Here is a 27,915-nt window from a genome sequence, read left to right as displayed (position 1 = left end):
AAAATCAAATGATTTTATTATATTTAGGCACTGGCTGAAATTTTTCACTGACTAGAATAGTATGGTGCCCTAGGAATGACTGAAGAGTTAAACAGTTGACTCATGCAGCTGACACACAAGGGACTTGGGGACGTTGAGACGTCACATATAGTTTAAATCATGACTCCTATGTCTTCCCTGCCTGACAAAGACTGATCCCTGCAGCCACCAGGCTGGTGTGACCTGACTGGACTTGAGCTAGCGCCTTCACACGTTTGCTTAATTTCCAGCTCTCAGCTCATCTGCAAAGGAAAGGAGTGACTCAGTGTTTTGACTCCCAGAGTCTGTTGCTCAGTTATAGGTTGTATGAGTCATAAAGCTAGGCAGCAATAATGACAAAATAAATGCTGCCATATCTATCTTGAAATTTTCAGAATAATCAATGAAAAATTTTTTAGAGTCTGGAGAGATGCCTCAGTGGCTAAGAGCGCTGGCTACTTTTGCAGAGAACTCGAGTTCAATCCCCAGCATCCACATGGAAGCTCACAACCACCTCTAACTCCAGTTCCAGGGAATCCGATGCCCTGTTCTGGTCTGTGCAGGCACCTGGTGCTCCCGTAGTGCATATACATACATGCAGGCAAAATGCCCATAACACACAATAATAATAATACTGTCTTCAGATTTATCTTATTTTATGAATATGATTGCCCAGCCTTTATGTATTTATGTCCACCAAGTGTGTGTGATGCCTGAGAAAGTCAGCAGGGGCTTAAGATCTCCTGGAATTGGAATTTTAAATAGTTGTGAGCTGCCAGTTGAGTGCCAGGAACTAAGCCTGGGTTCCTTGGAAGAGTAGCCAGTGCTCTTAACCGCTGAGCAATCTCTCCAGCCTCTATTAACCAAGTTTTGATATAAAATAAAAGTTAATACTCTTCTTACTCAAAACCAGAATTTGATGAAAAGCTTTTGCTGTTAGATTATTAGGACAGAAATCACATATTTTAAATGCAAAAAGATGAACTGAATATACTCTATTGAATATAGGATCACATATTTTGTTAAATGTTGACGGGGTATTTCGTGATGTGCCACTTATAAGGTCACATAGGAAAAATATTGGAAGGCCAAGGAATTAATGGGAGATAACCAAAATTAAATCATCAGTTTTTAAAAAGTGAGAATCCATATTTTGCGAGCCCTGCTCATAGCAGTTTTGGTTTCAATGTGTAAGAAAAAGACACCAGAGGATCCTTTGTTTCTTTAATGCAGAGTGATCTTTGAGAAGCAGTGACATTTGGACAAGCTGGGAGAATGAGGATGATTTCAGGAGATTGACAATGGCTGCTGTTGTTCTGTCTCTTAGAAACAGGAGCAAAATTCTGTAACTGAAAAGGTGAAGTTTGGAAATCCAGGACAGTATTACTGAAAATACTGAGGGAAGATGGTAAGTCTATCTAAAAGGGAAAAAATGACCATTAAGAATAACTACTAGGTTGAGGAGTAGATTCGCTAATTTACTTTTTGTTCTATCATCCCTATATATTTCTAGACCCCCCCTTCTTTCTTTTCAATCCCTATCTCCAAACCTAAGAGTGGAAGATAAAGGAAAAGAGAGACATCCTTGAGTTCAACCTTGTTTTCTATCTAAATAAGACCAATAATAACTTGTAACCAACTCCCATTGAAAATAACCCTCTATAGCCCAAGAAAGCAACCAAAAACCTATCTGACCCCCTTAAAGGAAATGGGGCATCATTCTCCTAAGGTTTCTTCCAGCTGATTTGGGATGAATGATACCTTTGTAGGGGCCCAAATAAAACTGGGGAAATGGTTAATATGTTTTTAGGTCTAGATAGATGTTTTAAATTGATAATGTCAAGATATGATAGATATTGACTTACATTCAGAATTTTAGACACACCAAGATAGAAAAGATGTTTTTTTGAAGGCTGCCAAATTCAAATAGCCAACACACTAAGAATGTAACATTTATATAATTCCTGATTGTGTCAAGGTTCTTCTTGCTATAGGTAGTTTATTGTATATATCCGTAATACAGAAATGTATAGGTAAAACACAAAAAATATTTAATAAAATATGTTTCAAAAACTAAAAAAAAAAAAAAAAGGAAAAAATCATCCCTGCATATTTACCACTGAGTGTTTGATTATAATATGTCTTGGGGTGGACTTGGATGAGATGAAAATGACTGTGACTTAAAAAAAAACAAAGTCATGAAAAATATCTATAGTCATTCTTCTTTCATTGGTAAAATTTTATAAATTCAAATAACAACATATCTAGTAAATTAAAATATCAAGAATATTTTTTATTTTGGATGCACAATATATTTTATCAAATGTATACACACACATATATGTACATATATATATTCTATATTTTTCCTCAAATTAAGCTAACTTAGGGAGAGGAAGAAATATAAATGCAGAAGTTCTATATGTTGACTTTCTCAAACATGGTTAACATGCCTGCTACACTACAGAAATACAAAAGCTATACTAGGAAATGTAATCTTTAAAAAATGCTACGTATGCTGGGCAGTGATGGCGCACGCCTTTAATCCCAGCAGTCAGGAGGCAGAGGCAGGTGGATCCCTGTGAGTTGGAGGCCAGCCTGATCTACAGTGTGAGTCCAGGACAGCCAAGACTACACAGAGAAACCCTGTCTTGAAAAAGCAAAAAACCAAACCAAAACAAAAAAGCTATGTACTGTACTTGTTTGCTTTTCTGTTATTATAGTTAAGATTACTTATGTAAAATAAGATATAAAAGATCAAGTCATAAGCAAACAAAAACAAAAAAAAAACCACTAGGGGGCCTGGAGAGATGGCCTGGCTGTCAAGAGCACTGGCTGCTCTTCCAGAGGAACTGGGTTCAATTCTCAGCACCCACATGGCAGGTCATAGCTGTGTGTAATTGCAGTTCTAGGAGGTCCAACACTATCACCAAGATAGATATGCAGGCAAAACACCCATGTGCATGAAGTAAAAATAAATAAGTAAAAAACAAACAAACAAAAAAGAATAGCCACTTGGGATTCAAAAGTCAGATAACAAGTGCTCGAGAGGATGTGGAAAAATCCAAACCCTGATAGGAATGCAAAGTGCTACGGCCAACTTGAAATCCAGGCCTGGGAGTCCTCCAGGACCAAGCTATCAAGTACCTCACTAATTCTGTTCCCCGGGCCTACCTGGGGAATTCTAAAAACGAATGCAGACAATTTAAAATAATAAAAGAAACTAAGAAAAAAGGACGCTGGGAGATGGGTGTGTCAGGGTGGGATGAGATGAAAGGGAAAAGAAAACCCAAGTTCTGTCAACCCCTCTTAAAAACAAAACCAGCTCAGCCAACAGGTGGTAGTGCACATGACAAGGGCAGGTCATGGGTCATTGCATGAGGCAGCTGTGACGGGGCTTAGCTTTCACGATCAATGTATTTTGAAGTCTTGCATCTTGACACATTCCTGCTATTTGTTTGGCGGGGCGTGGGCTCTGCTTGGAGAACGCTTTGGTTTTGGTTCTTTCAAAATATTTTTAATTTAGTTATTTTGTGAACGTGAATGTTTTGATTGCATGCCTGCCTCTTGGATCCTCTGAAACTAGGGTTATGGATGGTTGTGGAACACCATTTGGGTGCTAGGACTTGAACCCCTCTGCAAGAGGAATAATGGCTCTTAATCACTGAGCTACACTCCAGCCTCATTGCTTCTCTTTTTGATGTGGTGGAATTCCGGTGTGGAATTCTGTGTCTGCCAACACTTCTATGGCATTTCCTCTCTGTGCCATTGTGTGGCTGTGGTTGTATGAGCTCATGCACGTGCACACACACACACACACACACACACACACACACACACTGCACATACTCATACACAGAACTATCCTGGTGGTTGGCGATCCTGGCATCTAAGTGCTTCTCATGCTTTCAGACTGGTTAATAGTTTGCTGGCCTCTCCAGGCAAATAAAACTTTAATCCGTTGGAAGCTCCTGGGAACTTGTTAGCCAGGAAGGCAGTGCAGAAAACTGACGCATGGTGTGGCCAGTCCATTCTTAAGAATTCAGCTCCTGGCTCCTGGTATGTAAGCTTTTCCCCAGGCATGGCCGCTCTTTGTGGGTGGGTGGGTGGATGGGGTTAAGGATCTCAGCACATAAGTTTTAATGTTTCAGATTGTGATCTTGGAGGTTTTAGAATGCCGGGATTTTGATCTTTTCCAAGCTTAGAGTTTAGGATTTGTGACTTTCAGGTTTTTAAGATTTTCTGGGCCTCAGAAAGTTAAAAGAGTTCAGATGATGCCATTTGGGATTGTGACTGGCACCAGTGCCACCCCAAGTCCTTCTCATGTGCTCCCAGAGCATGGGCCCTTGGCCCTACTGTGTGCACAGTGCCTCAGCTGAAGCTTACTCCTTTTGCCTTGAGGCCCACACACCGTCTGTTCTTGACTGGAACGTTTCTCCCTGAGTTCTAAAAAGAGTAAGATAAACCTTCTTCATTTCGTTCATTATCTTTGCTTCATTTCTCCCATGAGTAGGGAGAGGTCCAGGCCCACTATTTGTAGCCATAAACTTGAATACTACTATTTGAAATAGCTTCTTGTGTGTGTGTGTGTGGTTTAAAAGGACATATTATGTGGTTTTTATGCATGGTGGTCAGAAGACAACTTGAAGAAATCAATCTCTCCTTCCACTGTGTGGGACCTGAGCTCTGATTGTCAGTCTTGCAATAAGGGCCTTTGAATGCTGAACCATCTTATTGGCCCTAGACAAAATGTCCTTTGCCATCTAGAGAAGAATTTGTGGTGGCAGCTTAGGCTATAATTTAGGTCTGATAGTAGTATCTAATCTAGGACAGGTTTCTGGTGCTCACATTGTCTGTTTGCCACAGTTTTTCTTAGTGACATGGTTGAGAAGGTGGCATGTGGCCCATTGACCATAAAAATAAGGACACATTACACATGTGGCCACTGATGAGAAGGTGACACATGGCCTGTTGACCATGAAAACAAGAAGGCATTACAGTCACTAACAGTGTCTGAAATTACTTTGCTACATTGATATGTTGAATCATACATAAAACTAATATCGAAAGTTGATGGTTGGTGTGGTCAAATAACCACACAAGTGAAAAAGACATCACTTTGGCTTATCGTAATTTCAGCATGAATGAAGAGTATACTTGAGAGAACAAGAAAAATGGAGTCAGCCTGCTGCGTTGGCCATCTCTCCACCACTGTAAGAAAATACCTAAGAGAACCAACTTGTAAAGAGAAAAGGTTTAACTCTTGGCTCACAGTTTTGGAGGGTCCAGTTCATGATTGGTGGTCCCATTACTTTTACACGCCTGGCTGGGGGCTCGGTGGCAGTAGAGTGGAGTATGTGGTAAGACAAAGTGTTGACATGTCCAGGAAGTAGACTAGGAAGGGTCAGGGTTCTACCATCCCCTCCAAGGGTGTGCCCCAGTCCCATAGCAGTCTCTCACAAGACCCTGCCTTGTAAAGGTTTCCCCACTTTCCCAGTAGCGCTCCTGGTATCAAGCTTTTTAAACACGTGGGTATTTGGACGAAGGAGGCATTCAATACTCAAAGGATGACATCTGCCTTTATCCTTGTGTACAAATTAAAACAGATCAAAGAGGTATAGAAATCATGGCATAAGCACAGGAGTTGAAAGAAGTGAGGCAGGCTGGCTTGAAAACAGCACTCGATAAGTCCACTCAGGCTGGTCTGTTTCTAGTGCGCTTTGGGGCCGGTTTTACATTTGTTCGTAGAAAACATGTTTATGAAGCCGGTTTTTTTCTTACTGGATGCTTGAAGGTGAACCCATTCTTTGTAGTGATCTTTTTGTCCTCCTAGGGTGGTGTCAGCAGCTCACCTAGAGCTGAGCTAGCATTGAACAGGTGCACTGAAGGGGAGACATCTCAGGTACTTAGTATCCGATCAGGTGGCTTATCTGGGAATGAGCAAGAGTTACAGGGAGGTGGATTTGGGGTGAGCACAAGGCTGGAAGAGATGGTGCAAGGCCTAAGAGGGCCATGTGCTTTTGAAGTTATTATAAACATCTCTATCCTGCATCACGTATGGGCCATACTTCTCTGTCCTCATAGGCTCAGGCTCAGCTGTGTGAATTGTATCAGCCACTGATGTATAAGTACAAATGCCAGCTGGTGGGCTATCTGTCTTCCTTTCTTTTCTTAATGGACTGCCACTCTGTTAGATACACAGTGGCTAGGTCCTGGAGGAGAGACAGCATGTAGCACCAGATAGCAAGTCTCGAGTGGTCCATCCGTGGCGAAACTTTATTGTGAGAAAGAAAGACGTATTGTGAGGTCTGGAAAGCTAGATCAGCGAGCAAAGGAGCTTGCTGCCAAGCCTGATGGCCTGAGTTTGATCCCAGGGACCCATGTGATAGAAGGACAGAACCACTTTTTGCAAGTTGTCTTTTGACTTTCATAAGTATTTCTTTCCCCCATAAGTAAATAACGATAACAAATTTAGGTGACTAAAACCATCTGGATTATATTAACTGCTACTTGAAGACACGGGCAATGGTTGCTAGCATTCTTTTGGAGAGTTCTTGTGGTGGGTTAAACAAGAGTGTCCCCCACAGGCTCATGTTTTTGAATGTTTAGTCATCAGGGAGTGATACTACTTGAGAAGGATTAGGAGGCATGGCCTTGTTGGAGTAGATGTTCCCTTGTTGGAGAAAGTGTGTCACTTGGGATGGGCACTGAGATTTTAAAAGCCCAAGCCAGGCCCACTGACTTTCTCTTCCTGCTGCCTACAGATACAGATGTAGAACTCTCAGCTCCCTCTCCAGTGCCATGTCTGCCTGCATGCTGACATGCTTTCCGCCATGATGACAATGGACTAAACCTCTGAAACTGTAAGCCAGACCCAATTAAATGTTTCCTTTTATAAGAGTTGCCATGCTCATGGTGTCTCTTCACAGCAATGGAATACTGACCAAGACTGTTCCTATTTAGGACAGAAGTTTGGGTTATGTGTCTTCCTATTTTAAGAGTTTGTGCGAACTCCTCATAATCTCTCTGAGCCTCCCTTGGAATGTCCACTGACGATTTTCAGTGTGTTTACTTGAACATTTAAGCTCACAAAGCTTACAGTGCATCCCTCAGCACAGCCTGTACTCCTAGAAGGAGCTGTGACAGGTTGGTTATAACAGGGGCAGGACTGGTTTCCCCATTTGTCTATTAGCCTAGGAGTTTATTCAGCCTTCTTGAGTGACTTTCTCTCCAGGTGATATCTCGGGTGAAAGAGACAAGCTTTTCACCGGTGGCGTGGCCTGTGCTACATCCAAACATGGCCATGCCAACAGGGGGCAGTGTCCTGGGAGACAGTTTCTTCTTTGTTTTGAATGTTATGAAGGTTCAAAATTTCCCTTTCCATGAGATTCCTGGGGCTATCCAAATTCTGTGGAGACCATTGTTTTAATAGTATGAGAGCCAAAGGGAGAGTCATGTGTATCGGATCTTTACTGCTGCTATAGGAGTTCTTTTCTGAGTTTTTGGGTGGCTTAGACTTTGCATGTGCAGAATCCTTCATGTGTTCTTTGATGGCATCTACAGCAGAGAAGCAGATTCAGAGGAGAACATCTTAAAGTGCCACACACGGGCTTTCCACAAGCCACTTCAGTGCGACAGTGTCAGAGACTTCAGCAACTTAGGGTCATTGCCTGCTCTCACCAGAAGTGTGGCCGGTCTGCTTTCAGGTCAGACATGAGCTGTGTGACAACACAGGACAGGAACAGAGCTGGCGCTGCTTGGCCTGGAGGGTTCAGGTTGATCGCCTGAACACTGAGGACCTGCTTGCCTGATCTGGGTCATTTTTACTATCACCAGCAACACTGCTATGGCAGACATCTTTGGCGCCCATTTCTTGACATCTAGCTCTACGTTGTTCCTGGAAAGATCACCACTCAGTGCACCACATGCCTCTGCACAGACTTTACTTGTGTTGCTCATTGAAGCAGAGGCAGCTACCAGATCAGGCTTTGTAAACATGCTTTTTATTTCCTCAGATGAGGGGATGAGGTGAAAGCTGCAGCCAAGCTTTACAAATACATGGCTTGGGCTAAGCCCAGAAAGTTTCAAGCTATTCCTAAGCCTAGGCCTGGAAGCTTCTAGCCTCCCTACAATCCATCTTCTGCAAGCATGGACCTTAAAGGCTTCAGCTTCTGGCCTCCATCTGCTAACCTAGGCCTAGAATGTTTTCAGCTTCCAAGATTTACTTCTGAGTAAACTTACCCTTTCTAGTTCTTTCCGAATTCTGGGTGTCTAGTTCAACTCTGCTGTTTCGGTTCAAAACTCCTCTCCAAGCCGACTGATTCAAACTGGCTTTTCTCTGCTTCTCACTGAACTGCTCTGCTTGGAAAAACTGCCTCTGAACTCCACAACCCCATGAACTCAACTGAAGTGCACCAAACTCTACTGCACTTCTAAACTCTACTGTACTGTCTCCAATAACAAACTCGCTATCTCTCTGTGCCACTTAAAATTATTTTGTTTTTTCAAGGCAGGGTTTCTGTGCTGCCTGTGAGTAGCTTCTCTTTCCTATCCTGTTCTCATGAGAGTTGGGAATATTCTATCTCTGACTCTTTTGTCATATCTTTCTTTGATTTGTCACTTTGTCTGCCCTCAATTCGATGTCATTGTTTGGGATTAAAGGTGTGTACTAAAGGCATGTCTGTATTCCAGCCAGAGGGAATAAAAGTGTGTATTTTAGCCAGAGCTATGAATGGTGAATATTAAGGGCGTATATTCCAGCTGGATCACACAGACGTAGGTCTTTGGTTGTGATCCTTTGCCAGAGTAGCCATGTTGCCAGATTAAAATCCCTGTACAATGCTTCGAGACTTACGTGAATAGTACTAATAGTATTGATTTGTAGGCCTCTTGAAGGGTTTTCTGATTTGCTTTTATGAGACTGTGATAAAACACTATAACAAAAGAGCAAATTATGGGAGAAAGAGGTTTATTTGGCTTACGCTTCCAGGTCATAATCCACAATTGAGAGTAGTCAGGGTAAGAGCTAAAGTGAAAACTGTGGTGGAATTCTGCTTACTGGCTGGGAGCTACCTTTCTTTCTTTCTTTCTTTCTTTCTTTCTTTCTTTCTTTCTTTCTTTCTTTCTTTCTTTTTTGATTTTTTCAAGACAGGGTCTCTCTGTGTTAGCCTCGGCTTTCCTGGACTCACTTTGTAGTCCAGGCTGGCCTCAAACTCACAGCAATCTGCCTATCTCTGCCTCCCGAGTGCTGGGATTAGAGGCATGCCTGGCTGGAGCTACCTTTCTTATATAACAGAGGCCCCAGGGATTGGTGCCACCCTCAGTGGCCTGGGTTATACCTTCCCATGACAATCCCCTGCCAGTTTGGTCTGGGCAATGCCTCATTTGCGGTTTCCTCTTCCTAGGCGTGTTAGTCAGGGTTCTCTAAAGGATCAGAACTGACTGAGTGAACAGCTATTTATTAAAAGGGTATTTATTAGCGTAGCTTACAGGCTGTAGTCCAGGCCGTTTAACAATGGTTGCCTCCTGACTGAAAGGTCATGAATCTGGTAGTTGTTGAGTGCATGAGGCTGGATGTCTCTGCAGTCCCAATCTGGTGCTGGAGTCCCAGAGGATTCCTACAGAACTGCTGGTTTGTGTTGCAATCCTGAAGAAGTGAGTTCGCGTGCCAGAGAAGGAATGCCGCAGGAACAGGATAGATGACCTTGCCAAGTGAGAGTGAAGGCAAGAAGGCACAAAGTAAACACACCCGTTTTTTATGCCCTTTTATCTATGCTGCTCCCCAAAAGGTGTGACCCACATTTAGGATGGGCCGTCTCACCTCAGACTATCCAACCACGAAATCCCTCACAGGTGTGCCTAGAAGCTTGCGTTTAAGTTGACTCCAGGTGTAGTAAAGTTGACATCCAAGACTATCTGTCACACTTGGTGACTTCAGGCTGTGTCAAGTAGATGTTAGAGACTACCCAGCAGAGAGAGTTTATGAGTGACTTGTCATAAATCAAGGCATGTTAGCACTTGGCTTCAGCCCATCTCTGCTGTTGCCATCAGAACTTGGCCCAGAAGCTACTGTTTTGCAGTTGCAGTCAACTTTCTTATTGTGAGCAATCACTTTCTTAATGACTTCTTTGTATGTCCTCTGATTGGAGGGCAGATCAGCAGAATCCACTTTGTGAACAACACCCAGATGTTTCACACCCAGTGTGTAAGCCAGAAGGCATGTTGTTAATGTATGTGCCATTCTTGGCGATGCTAGCCTCAACTTGACCAGCCGTAGGAGCAACAATCAGGACAGGACAACCTGAAATGTCCTTGTCTTTATACTTTCGATTATGTCATTGGGGACAATCACTCAATAATTGATTAGTCTGAAGTAGGGAAGAGATAACACAGTCTGGTATTGTATAGGAAAATTTAAAAAAATCTTCCTAACCCCATGGAATTTTTGAACTATTTCTAAAGGAACCAAATTCTGTATAGAAGTTAGGTTGGATTTCTTTTGTTTTTGTTTGTTTTGTTTTCTCCTTTTAAAATTATATGTATGTGTGTGGGTATGTGCATGTGACCTGTAGTGCTCACAGAGGCCTGAAGAGGGCATGATATCCCTAGGAACTGGAGTGGTAGGAGCTTATGAGCCACCCAATGTGGGTTCTCAGATCAGAACTTGGGTTTTCAGCAAGAGCAGTACACAGTCTTAACTGCTGCCATGCCTCCACCTTCTTGGAGCTAGTTAATTAGGTAACTTCAGACCAAGTCATTTCCCAGTGTGGAAAATTGGGAGATGGAAGAAAATGATTAAGCCCCTTTCTGACTCTGAACTTTTAGGAACCCTTAATATCCATAGCATTTCAATTAATCTTTATTGCCCTTAACATGGCCTTACATATTAGGGTATAAATAGAACTTGGTTCATAGCTATGGAAATGAAAACTTAATTCTGCATCCAGCATACAAAGGTTTAGAGTAGGCAGTTTTCCTTCCATTTTTCCCTTTGTGGATTTCAGAACTACACTCTCACAATGACAAGCCACGCCTCAGCTTGACATCTGAGAACCTATGTCTGTCTCTCCTGCCCACAGGGCTCACAGACAGCCTGCGTCTGCTATTTGATATTTCCTATTCTTTTATAATTACTGACTTTCAGATTGTCCATCGCCAGTTGTAAACAAAGGAAGAGACTTACTTTTTTGTTTACTCTTGAGGGATCTTTCATTTATGTTAGCCATCCTGCTTTCTTTGATGTGCTGCAGTGCTCAAGTGTCACCATGACAGTGCGAGCAAATGTCAGAGCCCAGAAGGGACCCTTGCTTGGATGGGCTTTTTTTTTCTTTTTTCTTTTTTCTTTTTTCTTTTTTTTGTGATGTGCTACCTTGGGGCTGCATGGGGAAGCTTGGCAGGTAACACACCAGAGAGCAGGTGCCTGGGCTCTGGGACTATGCAGTGACTTGGAAACCTCTTCCATCACTGTCTTTCCTCATTGGTTTTATACACGTGGCCCATCGGTTACATTTCTCATTGCTGTGACAATGTATGTGACAAAAACAACTCGTGAAGGAAGGGCTTATTTTGACACAAAGCAGGATCTCGAGGCAGCTGGTCACATTGCGTCTGTCAGGAAGCAGAGATGGAAGAATGCTGTTGCCCGCCTTTCTCTGTTTTATTCAATGTAGGATTCCAGCCCATGGGTTGTCACTGTCCACTTTGAGGTTTGGTCTTTCCACCTCCATCTTGTCTAGAGAATCCTGCACAGGCAACAACAACAACAACAACAACAACAATAACAACAACAAAAGAGGCTTGCTTATCTCTCTGCTGGTTCTAGCATCCTATGAAGCTGGCAATCAGGGTTAACACCACAGGCTGTGTACACTGTTGAGTGTGCAGGCAAGTGACATGGAAGCCTGGGGATGCTTTCCAGACTTAGTGTCCAAATAGTGACCATGTCACCAAGTAGAGATTCTGGTATAAACCACAGGTTGTTCCCCCAGTATCTGTAGAGGTGCAAATCCCATTGCCTTGGCTCTTTAGCCTTCCATGACAGTAAGGATATCGTCGCATCCCAAGTATTGACCACAGCACGATGTCATTAAAAAGTAACTTCTTTTTATGTCCCCCTCCTCTATGGATTATGTATTTGTGTCATTTGCTCCTGATAATATGTGCAATTGAATCAATTTCTCTACAATCTTAAGTAACTCAAAGTATCTAAATCCCAAAAGTAAAATACCAAGTCATTATGGAAGCCAAAATTTTCACAGAAAGGTGAGACATGTCAAAACTGAAGTCTTTTTCCCCTTGCCTTTGCCATGTTACTGTTGAGCAATAGGCTTTTGTCCTTATGGCCAGTAAGCTCCAGTCTCTCCTCTCTTTGTCTGTGTCCTGTTCCATGTTGGTGGGGAGCAGGAGCTTGGACTAGGTTGCTTTATTGGCTGGCACTGTGGAGGTGACATGGGTACTTGCTAAGGGTAGAAATTAAAGCTAGTTCCTTCTTGTGTGAGAACTGCTGGAGTGTGGATATGGCTTGTGTGTCCCACAAGGGTTCATGCACTGGGAGTTTGGGCCCCAGTATGGCCATGTTAAGATGTGGCAGGTTCTTTACCAGGTGGTCTCTGAAACCTGGCACGGTAGCACATGTCTTTAGTTCCAGGACCCAGGAGACAGAAACAGGCAGATGTCTGAGAGCTGAGAGCAGCCTGGTCTACACAGTGAGTTCCAGGAGAGCCAGGACAAATAGTGAGACCATGTCTAAAATAAATACCTAACAGGTGGAGTCTGCTATGAGGCTAAGGAGGGGATTTAATCTTTGAAAGGGATTATGGTAGTTGTTACAAGTAAAACAAGGCTAATTCTTCCCCTCACTCTGACTCCCTGACTCAACTTAGGTCTTTCTCACCCAGGCTTTCAGTATGAATTCCATCTTTTATGAGCATCTCACCAGAGCAGGGCTGATGCCAGCCATGCCCCTGAACCTCCATTTAACTATGGGATACATGAATGTCCTTTTTTTTTTATATGTTTCCAGCCTCAGGTATTTTGTTACAGTCATAGACAATAGATTGGTACAGGCAAACAAAGTTTCTTCACAGATGTGCCCCATACTTCAATTTCTCTGACCTGAGTGAACATATTTCTAATTAGCATGTTCTTACTTTGTTCATTTCTTTAGTGAATAAGAAACTTCCACTTCTTTGTGTTGATACTTTACTCGTTTTCCCAGAGGCATTTTTAGTGTTCAAAATTCCCCATACAGTTCCTTCTCCCACACCATTCCAAACATTTGATCCAAGGGAAATACTCCCACTCCACAGTTGTGTTTTCTTTGCCCTGAAAAATTCCCAGAAAGTAATTTCTTGAACAGACCTCTTGGCCAACTTCTTTTCCTAGTGTTCCCAACATCAGGGGGCATTGCATCCTTTTAAAGGGCTAGTTTCCTGGCTTGAGGTGAAGGGTCAGGCAATTCCCTGAAAACTCTTTTAAAAATCTGGTCTAGGTTTCCTTGGTGCTGGAAGCACTCTCTTTCCTGACTAGAATACGTACTGTGTAGATTTTGCCTATGGATAATTTGTTGTGCTTCAAATTACACTTTGTAATTTTTCTGTGTGATAAACTCCAGTAATTCTAATTTAGGGGGAAAACCCAGTCATTTTATTACATAAGTGTTAAAAACAAAACAATAAATCTCTTCCGTCATGGTCTGCTTCAGCTGTCAACCTGACACAATCCAGAGTCACTGGGAAGAGAGAACCTCAGCTGACGAATTGCACAGATTAGATTGGTCTGTAGGACATTTTCTTAATTAATAGCTGAAGTAGAAGAGCCTGGCCCACTGTGGGCATAACCATCCCTAGGCAGGTGGGTCTGGGCTGTGCAAGAAAACTGGCTGAGAGTGAGACAGTGGTCGAACCAGGAAGCAGCTTCCATGGCTTCTGCTTCAAGCCTCTGCTTTGTCTTCCTCTATGATGGACTATAACTGTTAAGATGAAATGAACCCCTTCCTCCCCAGCAGCAGAAAACAAAGCTGGCTCCCTCCTAATCTTCAACCTTCAATCAGCCTGTGATTTCAGGGGGCACTTTGTTCTAGCTCCTCAGAATCATCTCAGTGAAAACTTAATTTGAATACCTGTGCATCCGCTTTTCACAGTTTGAGAATATTAACATCAAATACCATATCTGCCTTTTGCAGACCTATTTAACTATTTCCATCACTAGGAACATCATACAAATGTACCAGGTAATTGAGAAAATTACAAGAGGTTAAGTTGACCCTTTGTGGAAAGTTATTGTTAAGTCTTTTCATTTTTTAATTATCTTAGCTCATGGTGTATATTATTCTTCTTTTCTTCACTCATAGCATAAGCTCTTATTTTTTTTAAAAAATCTTTTCTAAAGATTTATTTATTTATTTATATGTATACAGGTCTCTACCTGCAGGCCAGAAGAGGGCACCAGATCTCATTATAGATGGCTGTGAGCCACCATGTGGTTGCTGGGAATTGAACTCAGGACCTCTGGAAGAACAGTCAGTGCTCTTAATCTCTGAGCCATCTCTCCAGCCCCAAGCTCTTATTTTTACAAAGTTCTTTAAAATGTATCTGTATACTTCTAATATTAATAGGATATTTTATAATGTGGGTAAATCATACTTTTCTTAACCATTTCCTCATTATTGGGGTCATAAGTTTCTTTCTGTACTTCTAAACAGTGCAGCAAACACACTTGGTTATAAAAATGTTTTTGGAGTCAGGTTAGGGAGTGAGACCTGTAATTTTAACACTGAGGAAGCTGAGGCAATCAAGCTGAAAGTCTAAGGCCAGATCCTGTCTCAAAACCTATTTTTTCTATATTTTGATATATAAAGAAGTATTTAATTATAATTTCTGGGTCAAAGGGGAAACACATTTTTATGCCTTAATGCTATTTCTTAAGGAATGGCAGAAGGGCCTGGATAGATGGCTCAGCAGTTAAGAACCTTGGCTGCTCTTGCAGATGACCAGGTTTCAATTCCTTACATTTTCTTTTTTAAAATAAGAAGAGTCAAAGAACTTTGGTTATTTTTAAATGCCTATTTGGAAGGAATTCAAACTATTTGGCCACATTAACCTGCACAACCTTCTGAGATAAGTGATGAGTTCCATTACAATCGCAGAGACTGTAGTTAGTGCTTCTTTGACAAATTCTTCAGCTATGGATCAGAAGGGCCCCAAATGGAATCTTTATCTTTTTGAAGAAAATATTGCCTGGTATAAATTTGTGACCTTAACATAATTTCTACAAGAAAACTATTCACAGAGAAAATTCAGATGCCACAAATATATTTCTACTTTAATGGGTTTTAGTAAAAGAAAGAGATAGACTCAAAAAATCAAGATTCTCTTACTTGCAAGTGTCCCAAAGGCTCCATGCAAAGGACAGATGAGCAGGGGCTGGGGTGCCCCGGTAGATAATTCTAAGCATGTCTAAAATGAGCTTTATTCTTGAATGGTAAAACAAAACAAAAACAAAAACAAAACAAAACAACAACTTTCTGCCTTTCTTTCTCCTGACATTGTTTTTCTTTAAACTCTTTAAAAATTATATTTATTTTTAAAATATACATTTATATTATTACACATAATTTTAAGAATTATCAGAGTTTTTATGTGGGTTCCAGCTTTCTATGTGTGTTCTGGAGGTCAAATTTGAGTTATGACTTTTACACAGCCAGTGTCACCCCCTGGGCCTTCTCCCTCAACCCTAAATTAGTGATTAAAAAAAAAAAGATTATTTATTTATTATGTACACAGTGCTCTGCCTGTATATGTACCTGCCTACTAGAAGAAGGCACCAGATCTCATTATAGATGGTTGTGGCTCCTGGAAATTGAACTCAGGACTTCTGGAAGAGCAGACAGTGCTCTTAACCTCTGAGCCATCTCTCTAGCCCCCAAATTAGCAATTCTTAAAGTTAAGTAAAAGGAAATGAACCACAAGCTTTCACAGTGAATTAGATACAGAGGTTTTATTTAGGTTTCTCTTGGGCTTTACTGCACATCCCAGGATGAGTAACGAGTCGGCTTTTGCATCACACTTGGAGATGATTGGGGCAGGAAGCTGACAGTTGGGGAGGGGTGGCCGTGTGTGGTGTGAGTCCAGACTGGGCATGGTATGTGTTTGCTACCTTTAAGTGGGAGTGGAGAAAAGGATGGATGTTATGGGTCTTTAAATTTTTTTTTTAACAGAAAGCCTTCCTCTTTCCACATTCCCCCATCCATTTCAGGGTTAATTCTGGTAACAGAAATGCAGCGAGTCTACTCTGAAAACTATGGAATGGCTCAGAGAAAAAGCAAGGATGTATGTAGAAGGGGGCTTTCCTGAGTTCATGGCTTAGAAGATTCTCTTATGTACACACTGCTGCCCACATGGATCTGTACAGTCAAACTCTCATGCTCTCCTGTGGGTGCGGTTTATGAATTGATGAGTTGATGTAAGAATTAATACAGAAATGCAACACGGAAGGCATGCTAGTAGACACCAAGATCAATTTAAATCCTCTGTGTTTATTATTTACCATTTACAATTACAAATTTTGTTTATTTGACAATATGTGTATGTGTGAGGGAGCACACATATTGTGGTGTGTGTGTGTTTGTGTGTGTGTGTGTGTGTGAGTGAAGGTGAGAGGTGACCTTGGAAGAGTCAGTTCTGTTTTTTTTTTTTTAACCATCTGTCTGCCAGGGATGAACTTAAGTCAGTGGCAGTGTGCACTTCCTAGGCTTTTCCTCAGCCCCCACTTTCTGTTCTCTAACAAACCCAGTAGTACTTGAATGGACTTTTATAGTTTCTACTTTTGCTGTGAGATCTATCACCTATGCAACTTGTTTGTATTTCAGAGGAAATAATGAAATGGTGAGCAGTAAATGCATGCTCTTTTAAAAGCCAGAAATCAGAGCCGTCCTGACATTTTGTTCTTTGATAGAGAAGTTTGAGCTTAGGAAATGGTACTGGACACATTTTTCACAACAGAGGGAGGGTGTCATCTTTGTGAGATTTGCCAGCAGCACTCACTAAAGAGAAAAGATATGCTTGCCAGTGAGCACAGAAGCCCAGAAATGTCAGAGGGAAATTCACAGGATAGGAGAATTCCAGTTGAGTACTTCTTACCAAAGTACGTTGAGGCAACTTCTAGAGCCATGGGCCAAGGATCACACACAAGGGCAATTCATCTTTCTAGCTTGAGTTCATATGAAAGTATGACCGTATGGTAGTCTGTCCACATGGGGGAAACTAATGCCTGTTGCCATGTTCCATGAAGGCCATAAATCTCACTGGGTGAAAGCTGCTGAGTGCTGAGTTATCACCATGGCGACCCATTCCTCAGCCGGAGTTTGGGGAAGAGGGTGGGGCCGGAGGAGGAAAAGCTGTCTGTAGAGATGCTGCAGACAGGAATCCTGGCCACTCCATGAGAGAAACTACAGAGGAGACAGTCTTACGTAAAGAGTAACAAGGGTGCTATGGAGAAAGGCATTGTGGGAATGGAAATGTTGATCTGCAGTTGGTTTTTGCAAACCTAATATTTTTCTTTTGAGACACAGTCTCACTGTGTAGCCCTGAGTGGCATGGAACTCACTATATAGACTAGGTTGGCCTTGAACCCATGGAAATCCACCTTCTCTGACACCTTCGTGCTGGGTTTAAAGGTGTGCACCATATACCCAGATAAACCTAGTTTACATCTACCTTACCTTTACAAAGTTAACTCAGAATGTAACTAGAATAATGTTAATTCTCAGCAAGGGAGGGGCTGGTAGCTCTGTTTATTTCCCACAAGGCCTCTGAAATGCTAACATCAGCAACACTAAACTTTCTGTTCACACGTGCAGATTTTTATTCTTCGCTGAGGACGGTTAACTGTTTGCTAGTTTTCTGGTGATTTATTTTTGGAATCTTAGGAGTCTTCAACTGGCAGAAGGCTAAAAGTTTGGGGAAAGTGTCAGGAACACAAGGGGCCTTCACTTGTCACATCTGTTTTTCTGAAGGTCGATATGGCTGTAGGGGTGAGCAACGGTTGGTCCATGCAGGTGTGCATCTGGCTGTGCTCCTGTGGGAGAAAATCAGTTTGGAGAATTGACTTGAATGTTTTGATAGACAAAAAACCCACAAGAAACATATGATATGACATATATATATATATATATGTATATATACACATATATATATATATACAATATTGTTATTATTAGTACCAAAGGCAGGTAGCCTTTTGCTTATGTTTAAAATTTACCAGGTGTTGCTAGTTCTGTTGGTAACACTCAGGTGCCTTTTGTTGTAGGTTTTCTGAGCACCTGTTAAATGCTTTAGATAATGTCTTCATACCCCTGGTTGTTTAGTCAATGTGTGTGTCTGTGTGAGTGTGCATGTCTGTCTCCCTGCCTGTCTGTCTGTCTTTGTTTGTGTCCTTACTATTATTTAGCTGATGACATCACAAGGCAGCAAGGCATTGGACAGCTACAAAGGAAAGGTGCACATTATAATGACAAGGCGTCTGGTTCATCCTAGACACTTTCACTGAAGGCCGAGAACATGGCTGTATGACAAATGCTCTACAATTGGTTAGATGCCAAAGGTACTATTGCATATTCCAAACCTCTGAAAAAGTTTTTAAATTTATAAAGTTGTGGAAAGAAGTGCTTTGTTAAATTGAGTATCTTTTCTTCGCTGTCAGGATTACTAAGCCAAGATAGAACAGGCACCTATCGCTAACAAAACCTGAAGAACACTATCTGAATCCAAGCATGAGGAAAATACAACTGGGGGGGGGGGAACGTGGTTCTCAGTCAGGTCAAGTGCGATAGTGCTCTTTTAGGGTTGCATTCATATTTGCATCTTCCTTGTCATTATCCAAGTCTTGAGAAAGAGACAAACTGGTACCTATTGGAATGGTTGGGCAATAGATAATTATACATTCTGGGAATAATTGCATGACCCTTATTTCTTACAAATTCATTTAATATTTAGACATGTTTGAATTGAGAAGTTCAATTATTGGAGAGTCAAATCTCAGTCCCATTGTGTAAATTCCGGGGAGTCTCAATCAGTTACTGTCCTCCACTCATTTCTGTGGCTGTGATAAAACACCCCAGCGAGAGGCAGCACAGGGGTGAAAGGGCCCATGTTGCTTGCAGTTCCGGGTTAGACTCCAGGGAAGTGTAGGATCTAAAAACAGCAAGTCACATGCTTACCTCTCAGCTTTTTTTTCTCTTCTATAATTCAGGACCCAAGCCAGGGGAATGATGCTACCCACTATCTGTTTGGGTCTTCTCATATCAATTAATATAATTAAGGCAGCCCCCCACTGGCATGACCACAGGCCAGTCTATTCTAGACCATTCCTTGCCAAGGCAAATCTTTTCGTAGGCAATTCTTGACTGTAGGGAGTTGATCATTGAAACTAACTGTCACCATGACTCCCATCTTTATTCTCTGAAAAAGAGGCATTGTTCATGACTACTGTCAGTTTTGGGTAAGATATAAACTGTAAATATTGCCCACTATGGTACTGGAAGCATGGCTCGTTCACAATAGAATTCAAATGCCACAACAGGCTTACAGATAAAGCTTTGTCCATGATAGGCTCACAACAAATATTAATTTGTTTCTACATATTGTTAGTATAGAATGGTTGTTAGATAAGACTTTTGTAATTTCAGAGGAAATTACTTTAGCTTGGGACAGGAAAGAAATCAACTCCCATCCCAAGACAAGACATTATAAATACTAAAAAACCACAAACTATTTACAAGACCTGTAGATATTGGTTTTTTTTTAAAAAAATGAATTTTCACTTTTTCTTAGAAGCTGTTGGATAAACCATAGACTACCTGATAATGTATATAATGAATGAGATGCTGGCGCCCGCACACACAGCACGATGTGGCCACTCTCTGACTTGTGGGCTTATGGCTGCCTTTGTCTTGGGAGTATTGCATTTATTCTGCTTCAGGATGCTACTCCTGTAGGCTTGAGTGACACTTAAGTGGTCACTGAGTTGATAATTACTGAAGTAAAGGGTATTAAGTAATATGCATGAAGTTTTTCCTTTATTGAAACTCTGTGCTGTATAAGGAACTTCCACACCGTATTTTACCCTCGCAGCCATCCTTTCATGTGAGTGTCCCACAGCTTTCTCTTCGTTCATCATTCTTTTCTTTCTCCTGTAAATTTAAACAAAACTGTATATGCATGTATGTGTGCATGTGTGCCAGGTACTAGCCCAGGCATATGTGTGCGTGCACATACATGTACACACATGCTGGTACAAATGCCTGTGAAGGCTAGAAGAGGGCACGGGATCCTTGGAGCAGGAGTCATTGGGTGTTTGTAAATTGCCTGGGATCCAAATTTCAGGCTCTCTGATAGGGCAGTAATTCCTGAACCTTGTCTTTTTTTAAAATGAAAAATCTGAGTCTTAGAGGAAATGAAGATTTACCAGAGGCTCACAAAGGACAGAGCACCTGCCAACTTAACCCTTTCAGATGCCAAGGGCACCTTACCTGCTTCTTGCTGTATCCAAGGGCAGCCAGATGCGTGGTCATGTTCCTGCCTGCTCTGTGAACTTCCGTCTCTTCTTACCTGCCAAAGTCACTTTTGTTTGCTTCTAGACCATTTTGCACACAGCACCAGGAGCCATGATGTTTTGGCCAAAATGATTCCTTTGTCAGTGGGCTGTGAACACAGTGGCTTTTTCATCACTTCTCACAGAGGCATTCATTCTTCCTGACAGTTCCTATGTCTTGGGCCAGAGCACCTGAGAAGAGCCTCAGAGGAGCCCTCTGTCTCTAGAAGAGGGATCCTGTACTATGTTGCTAAAACCCACTTATAAGTGCATACATACCATGCGTGTCTTTCTGGGCCAGGGTTATCTTACTCAGGATGATCTTTTCCAGTTCCATCCATTTGCATGCAAATCTCATGATTTCCTTGTTTTTAACAGCTGAGTAGTATTCCATTGTGTAAATGTACCATAGTTTCTTTATCTATTCTTTGGCTTAGGGACATCTAGGTTGTTTCCAGTTTCTGGCTATTATGAATAAAGCTGCTATGAACATAGTTGAGCAAGTGTCATTGTTATATGGTAGAACATCTTTTGGGGATATACCCAGAGTGGTATAGCTGGGTCTTGAGGCAAATCTATGCCCAATTTTCTAAGAAAGCACCAGATTGATTTCCAAAGTGGCTGTACAAGTTTGCACTCCGACCATCAATGGAGGAGTTTTTCCCTTTCTCCATATCTTTGCCAGCTTGTGCTGTCACTTGAGTTTTTGAATTTAGCCATTCTGATGGGTGGAAGAATTGCAAAGTCACTTTGATTTGGATTTCCCTGATGACTAAGGATGTTGAGCATTTCTTTAAGTCAGTCATTCAAGATGCCTCTGTTGAGAATTTTCTGTTTAGCTCTGCATCCCATACGCTTTGTTAGAAGAGGGAGGGAAGGTGGGGCTAGGAGGAGAGGAGGGAGGGGGTATGATCAGGATGTAAAGTGAATAAATACATAATCAAAAAAGAAAAGGGATTCTGAGATATAGTCATCACAGCCTAGGCATCCAGTGACTCTGAAAACGCTGTTTGTTGTACTGATCTTCAACAAGCCTTGCTCTGTGCTGGATGTTTAATAACTGTTCAACAAATACTTTGTTGCTTGAATACAGGGATTTTGGGATACTGGAGCTTTAAAGTCATCTCTTTTCTCTGAACCATTTAGGAAGAAATTCTATATCCAGATCACTTTTCCTTTCCCCTTCAGCTCTTCTTCTTCTTCTTCTTCTTCTTCTTCTTCTTCTTCTTCTTCTTCTTCTTCTTCTTCTTCTTCTTCTTCTTCTCCTTCTCCTCCTCCTCCCTCCTCCTCCTCCTTCTTCCTCCTCCTTCCTCCTCTTCTTGCTCCTCCTCCTCTTCCTCCTGCTCCTTCTCCTCCTTCTTCTCTTCCTCCTCCTCTGTTCCCTCTTACATCCACCTTCCTGCTTCTCTTTCTCTCTTGTTCCTTCTCTCCTCCTCTTCATTCTTCTTCTTCTGATATGTATGCTCCTATGTGCATTTGTGAGTGTGTAGGCATAGAGGCCAGAAGTCAAACTCAGATGTCAGCTGTCCTGAAGCTCAACTTAGGCCAGGCTGGCTGTCAAGAGAGCCCTAGGGACTCATTCACCTCTCCTGTGTCTCTAGCCCTGGGAATATAAGCATGTGCCCACTATGCCTGACTTTTTAAGTATGGAGATTGAACCCAAGTTCTTATGCTTCACTGACTGTTCCATCTTCCCAGTCCCTTTAGGTTCTTCTCAGAGAAGAAAGATTTTCATGGAGCCTTGCCCAGTACATTTCTGCAAGCTTCATACTTGATGGTCCTCACCTCAAAAGCTGCATTCTGTATAATTCTTCACTCACTTTCCTCTTACTAATATGTATATGTGTGTATATATATAATATATATAAATATATATATATATAATTATTAGTTGAGAATGTTGAAATCATGTTTATTTGTGGTTTTGTTTTACTTGTGATTTGGAATTCAGTCATTATATTTCTCTGCACCATTAATCCTTTGGTCCAGAGTTATCTGCATACTTATTGCTTGTTTGTTTGAGACAAAGTTTCTCTTTGTAGTCCTGGCTGAGCTGGAACTCACTATGCAGATGAGACTGGCCTTGAACTCGCAGAGATCTGCCTACCTTTGCCTTTGAGTGCTGGGATCAAAGGCGTTCACTACCACACTTGGCTTGCATAGATATTTTCATTAGACAAGGTAACCACTTCCAAGCCATAGAGGCGCCTTCTCTGTGTGGCTCCGACTTCTGCTTTCCAGAATCAAAGAGTGTCTGGGCTAGCCACAAGTGTCCTTGAACAATAGACGTCAGTCTACTGTGGTAGCTCTGTCTTGTGGTTCTCTGACTTGACTGGAAGTAATAAAGCTGGAGCCAGGGCCCAAGACCTTCTGCCTAATTCAGAGCAACTCTAAGCACAAATTAGTCAGAAGTTAAGCAAATCCCAGCCGGCAAGAGCATGACAAATATCCTGGAGTCCTGACTGTATTTAAATGCTATAAACAGTGAAGGTGGTAGCTCACTTAACATGAGGAAATGATTTAAATAATAAAACCACAAACTTCAAGCTCATTCTAATTTTCTTTCCCACCTTCAATTTCCAGCCAGGAAATAGTGCTGTGGAAAAACAACATTGAAGTTCGGTTCTTGCCACTGAAGAAATACAGTCAAGTTATCTTAAGCTAATTCCTGCAAATGACTGTCTCACCGATTTAAAAAAAAAAACAACAAACTTCCGAGGGAGATTCCAATAAGCTCTTTTGGTAAACTTCAGTGATGTTTTAATGACCTCACAGTTGAAATGTGGTTCCTAGTATCCCTTTGCTCATGGCGGAACACCTCCAGCGAGTTCACTAGAGATAGAGAAAAGCTGCCGTGGTGTGGTACTTTGGGGCATTGTTGGTTATTTTTTTTGAAAGAGTGCTTTTTTCTTATTTTATCAAATAGTTGTAGGAATTGAGTCAATGTCTGTTCACTTAGGATTCTTGTTAAGGAATAAATTGTGTTTATAGTATATAGTGGTAATGTGGTGGTAGCCTCTGTGGTGATGTGTTGGTCTAGAAGGGTCCAAAGCCCTTTTCTAACCTGGAGTTTTATCTGTTTTTTAAAATGACTATGCAAGGTGGAGTTTACTCAGAAACGTCCACATGACTCTTCAGGGTTGTATTCCTGTTTCTTGAACTATAAATAGTGTGGGTAAGATTTGGATAAGCACATGAAGTTTCCACTGACTTCATTAGAACAATGTTTTCCACTGGCTATTCCTGAGGGGCAGAGGCAGGTCTGATATGGGGTTGGCCAAGCATAAACACTGGATACAGACCAACCATGACATCCAGGATAGAGGAATGGCATGCAGGGGCCTGAAATAATTCTTTGAATACTTACCCTTGCTATACATCTACTCAGTAAGGTCCTTGAACGAACCCAGTTACTCCTAAGTTTATATATAATCTGTTTGGTATAGATTCTCAGGTTTATTTTCTTGTTCTTGTCTACACTTGCGTTCTGAAGAGTCAAGCTTGACTTGTCAATCCGACATGATTGAGAACCCCCTAGGCAGCAAACCCTTGGGCGTGGGCTGCATCATTTCACCTGTGAGGGTCCTGAATATGGAGAGCTGGCATCCTCATCACTCTCTGTACTGGCTTTGGTCTCAGTCTGATGAGGATTGTCACACTCCTGCTGTCATGCTTTCCCTACCATGGAGGATCACATCCCTTCAAGCTGTAAGTCCAGTGAAAAGGTTCCTTTCTTAAGTTGCTTTGTCAGGAATTTGGCTATGGCAATGATAAAGTGAGAAAAAGTCTCTAATTTCCTACTGATGCAATTTTTGGGGGCCTCAGAATTGTACTGTGAGCAGAGTCTATAGCTGAAGGATGCAGAGATGTGACCTTTTTTTTTTCATAGGAAAGGTAAAGGTGTGTGTGTGGGGGGGGTTGAGAAACCAATGGTGACAGGTCTTAGAAGTTAAAAAATTAGTTAGGCAGAAGGCAGGTATTTGGCAATAAAGGGGCTAGAAAGATGGCTAAGTATATGAGAGCAGTTGCTGGCAAACATGAAGACCTGAGATTGAGTCCAGCACCCATATGAAAAGTTGGACACTGTCATGTGTGTCTGTGGGGCATGGAGATGGGAGGGCTGCTTGGTCTTGCTGGCTGCCAGCTTAGCTTGAGATTCAGTGAAAAACTCTGACTTAAGGGAATGAGGAGGAGAATGGTAGAGCAAGTCACCTGATGCTTCCTCTGGCCTGTACTAGTGTGTACTTGGGAGTGTGAAATCCAGGATAGGCACACTTATATTACACTCACACAGACATGCTGACATGCACACATGTGCGTGTATGTGTGTGTGCATGTGTGTGTGTGAGAGAGACAGAGAGACAGAGCGAGAGAGAGCGAGAGAGAGTGAGAGAGAGAGAGAGAGAGAGAGAGAGAGAGAGAGTGTGTGTGTGTGTGTGTGTGTGTGTGTGAGAGAGTGTTAGTTGATCGTGAGCATCAGAAGGGACCATCAATGTGTGGTCTCATATAAGCCACAAGGAAAGAGAGTTCTGAAAAAAAAAGTTTGAAAATAGAGATGTCCGAGTGGTCAAAACACACAATTGAAGTGTCCATTGTACTCAGCAAATGGGAAATATTTGGGATTTAACAAAATGAGAAGAAGCTCAATGTAGAGTTAATGTTCATAGGCCTGGCTGTGGTGGGAACAAGTCTTTAAAGGAAAAAAAAATGTGACAGGAACTTGGAGCCTGGGTACAGGGAAAGGCAAGTAAGGGGAGAAACCAGTTAGTTCACATTCATTCCGATTCCCCTGGTTTTTTAAAATAAATAAGATAGGATTTCAACTGGAAAGTCAGCAGGGAAGATGTCAGCCATGCTCTTTGTTCTTGGTCTTACCTGTGGTTAGATGATGTTTTTCATGCCAGAAGATGCTAGAAACTAGGAATTAGGTTTTCAGCTCTTGGGATGTAGCTGCAAGAGCCAAGGAGAGCATCAGTTTATAGACTGTAGGAGATAAAGAAGGGTCCTAAACACTGCATATGGGCTAATAGACTTCTAAAACCTAGACCTCTTGGAGCATATAATTATTACTGAAGGAGGTTAGAAAACTGACAAGAGTTGGGTGAGGTAGGGCTTTTTCTAATCAGATGCTTTTGTGATCATTTTGTGGAGAGTCAGATTCGCAGGATGGTGCATTCCTGATGGCAGTGAGACACAGACCCGGGCTTTGTGATGGGACATTTCATCAGCTGGCATTCTAGCTGCAGCTTGAGCAGACCAAAGTCAACTGAATCAGGTGGACTGCAGGGATGGATGGGCTTGGAGGATGCCTGGTCTGAGGGCTTTCATCACCGAGCGAGCTGAGTGTAGGAGAGGCCTTGGACAAGTGACTAGGGATGGTCTGATAGTCTTGGCCTTTAGTCAAGATACTTAGGTCCGATAAAGGAATAAATCAGAGGAATTGTGCAAGAGAAGGCTGGGGCTTCAGGAAGGAGATGATCCAAAAAAGAAGAAAACAGAATGGAGAAAAAATTAGGATGATAAACAGTTGGCTCAAGTTGAGAGAGCGAGCTAGCTATATTTTTGCTCAATAGCTTTGTGTTTCTCTTTAAGGATGTGAAATAAAGAGGGGAAACCCCAAACTCAGCTGCATTCTTGGATCATGAGCGCTTTTAAGAGATACAATAAATCTTTTGGAGAGACCATTATCTTTTCATTGGTTTGGATAGATTGGATAAACCACATGGCTTATGACTTTGCTATCCATTTGCTGTGTCATCTTGTTACAGCAAACCAGATTCATGGCCAAGCAGGATGACCCTCTCCATAGAGAGTTAGCCGAGTTCTCTTGAGAGTTCCTTAACTCCCATTGAAGAAGCCAGCGCACTGGGGGACCTTTCTAGAGGGTCACCACATTACTGCTCATGACTAAGACAACACAAATGCCATGTCACCTGCTGTCTAGGGAACAATGAAGAGTAAAATGTCCGTGTTCATTATAGATGAGTGCTTTAGCCAGTGTTGGACTAGACATGTCGACAGAGTGGCCCTCTGTTTCTCAGCTTGCTCAACCTCTTACTGTGGACTGAAAGGTCTCAGGGGCTATGGAGATGGCTCAGTGGGTAAAGTGCTTGCTGTGAAAACATGATCACCCGAGAGTTCAAATCCCCAGCACCAGGCAAGCTTCTGGTTTAGTGAGAGACCCTTTCCTAAAGGAACAAGTCAGAAAGTTGAGACTTCCTCCTTTGTACTCACCTGCCCAGTCTCTCTCTCTCTCTCTCTCTCTCTCTCTCTCTCTCTCTCTCTCTCTCTCTCTCTCCCTGTATATAACCATCCCTTCTCTCTCTTGTCTTCACCAGAAGACAGGATAGCATATAAACTGTCATGATCACTATATTTTTGGAACATGCAGCATTTTGAAAGGAGGTATTTTGGTAAATAAGTGGGGTAGGGGTTGTTAGAACTGGAGGGTCCTTGGACACTGCCGGGAGATTGTTGTCTAGACTGTCCCACTGACATGTCTAATCTGAGCACCACTTTACCCACCCTTCTCTGGTAGTGTGAATACAAAACATGATGTAAAGACTAATTAACACTTTTGAGATGATGAGGAAAAATTAAAATTCATAATAACCAAGAAGCATACAAAATTTGAGGTAATTTGAATAACCCCAAGGAAGAAAATCTAACAGAATAAAATTTTAAATAGAATTTAAAAATAAAATGGATCTCTGAGGGTTTTGAAGACCTTACCTAACTATTTTACCTTATCTAGTTATAGAACCATATACATTATACTTAGGATGTCTATTATTGTGTTAAAAATAGACTAGTAATTGACATGACCATGATTTTATCAACTAACAATTAACATGTATAACTTCCTTATCTTAAACAGCCTGCAATAGCACTTTCAAAGTATTGGAGATAAACCTTTTATTCTACTTGAGTTGTATGGGTTCATTACCTCATATAAGAGTAGAGTAGATACTTCATATCATAGTAGAGTATATGATGTATTTGAAGAATGATCTTAAATTTGATTTCTATACCAATGTACCAAAATTAAACTTATTTTACATCAATATAAAAAATTCTGTACCAATGAAATAAAAATAACCTGTGAGGAGCAATGAAGGCCTTAAATTGAGGAATAGACTCAATAATTTACTTTTTAAATTTTATTTTATTACTGTATTCAGATTACAATTCCATTGTTATCCTCTCATTTGCATCTTCCTGTTCCTCCCTCTCTCCTGCTTTCCCCCTATTCCCCTCCCCTAGGTCTATGACCGAGGCGGACCTCCTCCCCCACTATATGGTCATAGG

The 27,915-nt window shown here is 41.7% G+C and overlaps 1 long non-coding RNA gene across 3 annotated transcripts in view; it reads left to right on the top strand.

Moving 5' to 3' along the window:
• The window catches only part of LOC311588542, a 172,834-nt gene that overhangs the window by 67,833 nt on the left and 77,086 nt on the right, over positions 1-27,915 (top strand). For 2 of the 3 annotated variants that reach the window (XR_014776241.1, XR_014776242.1), the window contains exons 3-6: positions 1,346-1,426; positions 3,960-4,077; positions 5,852-5,920; positions 6,783-6,881. This is a non-coding gene — a long non-coding RNA (uncharacterized lncRNA). Of the gene's footprint in view, positions 1-1,345; positions 1,427-3,930; positions 4,078-5,851; positions 5,921-6,782; positions 6,882-27,915 lie in introns of all 3 variants that reach the window. The other variant, XR_014776243.1, reaches the window with a different exon arrangement.

This window comes from Acomys minous (assembly GCF_964271855.1).
Source record: "Acomys minous genome assembly, chromosome: 17".
Lineage (NCBI taxonomy): Eukaryota > Metazoa > Chordata > Mammalia > Rodentia > Muridae > Acomys > Acomys minous.
Note: the sequence above shows the minus strand (reverse complement) of the source record. Positions and strands in the feature narration are given on the sequence as shown.